The sequence below is a fragment of the Pinus tabuliformis genome, chromosome 1_2 (genome assembly GCF_031772625.1).
Source record: "Pinus tabuliformis cultivar Carrire ecotype Pingquan chromosome 1_2, CPIR1, whole genome shotgun sequence".
NCBI lineage: Eukaryota > Viridiplantae > Streptophyta > Pinopsida > Pinales > Pinaceae > Pinus > Pinus tabuliformis.
This window is the reverse complement of record NC_142298.1, coordinates 1,258,790,853-1,258,796,705: the sequence shown is the minus strand read 5'-3', so window position 1 is coordinate 1,258,796,705 and position 5,853 is coordinate 1,258,790,853. Positions and strand designations below refer to the sequence as shown.

Below are 5,853 nucleotides of genomic sequence, written 5' to 3'. Positions count from 1 at the left end.
ATGGAAATAAAACTACATAATGGAAATATATGTAAAATGAAGCTTTATTCTATTCCATCATAAGTTTGGATACATGCTCTAAGAGTCCTCTCTTTGGAATGGAGGAGGTACTCCTATTTATACAATAGGATGAGATAACAAACTCATAATGATGATCCACTAATCTCTCTTTTAGTTCCATACATTTCTCAACCATCTAGACACATAACCCTATCCTCCATGATCTCCTCCATGAGGTCCATGATTTTCTCCATGATCTTTTCCATGAGGTTTATCTTATCAAATTCGAATTTGATCATTCAAGGCCACATAAAGATGTCCTAGAAGCTTCCTTTGTACCTACACATGTCAACAAACTCATTCTAATTGTTAGGTATAAGTATAAGCATATTATTTTCTAAAGTTTAGCCATAAATTCACTTAAAAATGTTAAGAATTAATAAACTTTGGAAAAGCATAGTTATAACCCAATAATGAGGTAAATGGAATGATGTGGAGGTGGAATGGAGGTGACATGAAGGTAAAATGTGAAGATATTGGTGAATAATGGAGTGAAAATAGGGACCATTGTGAGGCCCAACATCTGCCCCAAACTGAAGGTATTGCATGTCCTCATGCAATCTATTACATTACTTTTTGGTACTTGAGCTTTGGCTTAAACTCTGCATGATATCATTTACATAACTTTTGCAAAGCATTATTTTGATGAATTACAACTTGGTTGGTTCTTGTGTTTCAACCATATTTTGTTTGTTGCATTCAATGTATGATCTTTGCATATTGATAATGTGATTTTTGTTGCAGAGTATTTTTGTAGGAATGCATCATGGTTGGTTCTTGTGTAACAACCATGATTGTATTGGCATCCAATTATCTTTTAAATACTTTTGTCAAAGCCATTTGTATGCTCATGTAATAGTGAATATATTTTGAAGGTAAGTGGGGTTTAGAATGTGATATATGACTGTGGATATGAATGTGACAAAGCATGTATGTAAATGTATCCTTCCCCTTAAACGGATGGTTTGGGTAGTTATGTGAAATGGGGAAAAGAAGGGGAAAGGAAGTGAAGTTTTTCCAAAAATTATTATTCTAACTTTTCAAGGAATTTAATGGTTAAAAGTTAGAAAATATCATACCTTAACTTACCCTTCCAAAAATGGATGAGAGTTGTGCACGTGTGGCTGCAAAAATGTCGTTCATAGTCCTCCTTACTTGGTTGTGAAAATGGTGGATGAATCATGCATGTCCAGCTGCCACGATTTGGCTCTGAAGCTTCTTCTTCAAGTTGTAGATGAAAGATGGATCTGTATTGTCGTATTGGCTGCTGGATCCTCTACTACTAGATGATGAATATGAGGGGTCTGCTGAACATGGCTGAAAGTCGTATCTGCTGCTGGATGATGAATCTGATGAGTCTGCTAAATATGGCTGAAAATCTATAAGGCTTGGAAGGTATACAAAATATATATAAGTTACATTTCCCTCCCAGCCTTATTGATTGACTTGTCCTCAAGTGATGACAAACTGAACAATAATGAAAAGATATTGGCTTCATCTGCTACCGAATATGGGTCTTCAAGTCTTCAACGCTTGATGGCACAAATCTTACTATGTGATTAAATGTGTCGATGTCGAACATAGCAAGAAGTTGTTGACTTAGTGGCCGTTAATGAATGCCCCTAGCCAACACAAGAACTCCCATCATTGATTCCAATGGGAGTCAGGATGCCTAACACATCTTTGTAGGTACGAATAAATTTGTCGTGGTCGAGTCACCTACAAGATCCAATGAACAAGGGATATTAATGTACTCCCATTGTTCATTGGCAAGAGTACTTGCCATTAAGGCATGCAAGCCTCTAGGTGTTTGTTCAATGATACTTAGACTCTAGGACTTTGACTCAAGTAGGGTTTTATTGGCGGAAATGAAGGGGAATGATAATGACAAGGAAAATGGATGGATGTAAGGAAATGCATGGTGTATGAATAAGAACTCTTGCTGTGAAAAATGGATATGGAAGTGTCAAGCCTGATGGATGTACAATTGGTGGAATTCAAAATCTTTTTCAGAAAGGGAGGTGGAAGGTAGTGGTTGTGGAGATGGATTTGTCTTTAGAATGTTTCATGAATTTAGTCTTTGGAAGAATAATTGTTGTCACAATGTAATCTCCTAAATGATCACTTTGTTATCCTGTAACCTGTAAAAACCTTGGCAGAAAGAAAACATAAGTTTGTTCAAGAAGAATTGCGCATTTTCTTCATGATTCTTACGTAAAAATTCATACCAAATAAAACAGATTTAAGAGAAATCAAATTGGTGAAAGTAACTCAATTCATGATATCAATTTCAATCCATTCTTAAAACAACCCTGAAAAATAGTACTCCCTGTTTGTGTCAGATTACTCATGTGCTTGGCAATTCTGTCCTACATATTAGTGCATCATAAAGCATACAATAGAAAGATGTGATGCCAACTAAAAGCTATCAGAAATAATTATCGTCTTGAGACTCCTCCAATCGATTTTCGAAATGTGTTTCCAAGTATCCCTTTTTTTTATTTTCAAATCTGTGTGAATTTTTATTTTTATTTTTTTATTGTTTATATATATATATATATATATTTGTTTTTTGTTTTTTTGATTTTTTTTTTATATTTTTTATTATTTTTTAATTTTGTTTTTTTTTTTTTAAACAACAAATTTTAAAAATAAAATAGTAATTTTTTTTTTTATTTGTTATGTTGATTTTATTTAGATTTTTGTTTAAACAATAAATTAAAAACATAAATTTTTAATTTATTTAAGTTGAAAATTTTTTAAAATCAACAAAATTTTATTTATTAAAACCTAAGAAAGAAAAATGCTAAAAATATACTCTCTTTTCTTTTCTTCTTTTTTTTTTTTTTTTTTTTTTTTTTTTTTTTCCGAAGGTGGCAAAACCTATCAAACTCAGGTGTCAAACCAACAGTGAGGACAGCCATCTCTGCCTGCTATCCACGAATGTCGGTTTGACTCATCACCGTTATCAAGGAAAACCACGCCACCTGTAATAACCCGCTGGTGGTCCGTAAGGGAGCAGGCTTTCACTCCTGCCAGATGCCTCTGGGTCTTGGGCCGTTAACCTGTTTCCTTACGTCCGAGGAAGACGAGCTCTTAGCCAAGCAGAAGCAGTTTTACGGCATACTCCAGGCCGTGCTAAAAATATACTATAACTAAAATAAAGTTAGTTTTATTTTTTATTTTTTTTTAAATTAAAAATAAAAATAAAAATAAGGAAATTTTTTTTATTTTAAATAAAAATAAAAATTATTTTGTGTTGTTTTGATTTTTGTATTATCCAAAATATTACACAAAATATTTTTATTTTTATTTTTATTTAAATAAAAAAAAACAACACTACAAAATATTTTTTATTTTTATTCAAATAACAAAACAACACACAAATTTTTTATTTTTATTTAAATAACAAATTAAAAACCATTGTTTTTAATTTATTATTTATGTGGATTTTTTTATAATTTTTTTAGTTGTAAATAAAAATAAAAAAACTAATTAAAAAAACAAACCGTAAACTAAAATGTTTCACAACCGTAGAGCTCACAACTGCCGCGCGTTGCTGTGATTGAGCCACTGAAGAAAGTAATCCTGATGAACATATCTGATGCTTCCTCTGCATGCACACGGGTAAAACAGAGGATTCTCCAAGTCTCCAGGCGTTCGGCATATTCGACAAACATCTTCGTCCTCCTCCGCCGTTTCGTCAAATCTGCTTTCACAAAAGTTTCATAATGTACAGTCAATACAATGGAAAGAGAAAGCCAGAACCGGAAAAGGAAAAATGCCTGTCAATTACATATCGTTTATGGAGATAGAGCGCATTTCCCCTCTCTAATGTAGATAGTGTTTCAGTAGGCAGCATTCAGAAATTTACATCAAACAATTAGTGCCAACTTGAAAAAAAAATTCACAACTATGTCAGCCCTAAATCCAAGTGTGGATCTCTCAAAGACATGTGAAGCAGTGTCCTCATCCAAAGATCCAAGCTCTACAGGTGGTGGAAAGCATTGAGACAACTCGAGTGCATATTGTTGAATGGCCTGGGTTTGAACACAATATCTGGTTCCCTTACTGAGGACTTCGCTCCAGCTCAAGTTTCTTAATGATGCAAAGGATGAAAATTTTTCCCGACAGCTCTCGTGTATATCCAGAATGGTTTGAGCACCATTCTTTTGAAAGCTGCAATTCTCAAAATCTTGATAAATGGCCAGATTTATGAGAGATTCTACATGATACATGACACCTCTAGTAACCTTAGAAGTAACATTCACATTATATGGCTGCAAAAGTAGACTAAGATTCTCCATTGCTTTCTCATCCAGCTCTTGTATCTGATTGACCAGTGTCCTGCAGAACTGTTTTACAGAAACCCTTGCTTCTGATACAATCTGCAGGAAACCTTCTACCATCACTTCGGAGCTGACAGGCAAAGGATTTTTCTTTCCAACTTTGTAGGACTCTCTACATGTGACTTCCTTTTCATGATTCCTTGCGCTAGTTTTATCAGAACCTCCTATATCCCCATCTTGAACTGACTGATTCAATGCATGCTTTAGATCTTGGCAGTAAAACTCTAATTCCCTCAATTTCTTCTCAAGTTCTAACATGGATGATTTCAACTCGGCAACCTCAGCCACTGCAATATCCCTGCTCTCATTAGCCAGTACTAGCTTTTGCTTCAAAGTGTCTAAGGCCACTACCCATTCCTCCATGCTTTGGTAGAAGCAGGCAGGTTCAGCCTTGTTTGGTGACATCTGAGTTTTATTGACCTTCTTCTTTGATAGAGAAAATAACCACGACTTGAACAGACCATTACTAGCCTTATCCTTATGAGCCACCTCAACTACATCATGGGATTCTGTTAAAGGAACCACAGTTGTACTTTCTCTACCAACACTCGCAGGCTTACATCTGTTACAGGACACATAGCCACCCGCTCCATTTCCGTTTTTCTTGCTGTCCATGGCAAGAATTTCATTAGGCTTTAGTAGATGAAGAGTACCGTTTGCTTGGGGAGTCCACAAAACATTGACATGGTGAGCTGATGAGTTTGCGCTAAGAGAATGGTCTATTGTGGACGAGGCAAACTCTCTGCTAAACAACCCAGAGGATCTTCTGATAGTAGAAATATGACTTTCCCTTTCTGTTCCAATGCTTTCAACCTCGTTTTCTTGCCCATCATCCCAATTCAAAGACCTTCGTTTTGGATCTAACAGAACTTGCTGATATGCAGGCATGGTTTCCTCATCATAAGTAGGCGTGAAAACGGGATAATCCTGAGCGGAATGCTTGGAACCTAATGGAGAAGGACAAGTCTGCGGCTTGAGCTTTCCAGGGCTGCTGCCTTGCACCAATGTCGCATGAAGTGCTCGGAGCTCCGCAGCCTTAGCAATTGCAGCTTAAATTTCCATTCTGCTGACATCCTTATTGATGGGAGGAGACCGGTTAGCCATGGATGAGGGAGAAAACAACGACATTCAGAAATGTATTGGATACGGCTTCCCAGGGTTGGATTCGAAGTGGGTAATCCCCAAAAAGTTCTTAACTCTGTGTATATGTACACATGAGGCAGATCATGATGGAGACGCAAGGACGATGAGGAGCATGGGGAGTGGAAAGCTCCAACCATTCCGAATCCAGAGTACAAACTTTGTACCTGGAAGCCAAAGAAAATCAAGAATCCAAAGTACAAGGGAAAATGGGTTGCACCAATGATTGACAATCCAGATTTTAAGGATGATCCGGAACTTTATGTTTTCCCCAGTCTGAAATACTTAGGAATCAAACTATGGT

General features: G+C 36.0%; 1 pseudogene; it reads right to left on the bottom strand.

The window, feature by feature from the left end:
* Window positions 1–3,600: 3,600 nt before the first annotated feature.
* Window positions 3,601–5,552, bottom strand: LOC149210803 (IRK-interacting protein-like; annotated as a pseudogene).
* Between the last annotated feature and the right edge of the window lie 301 nt (window positions 5,553–5,853).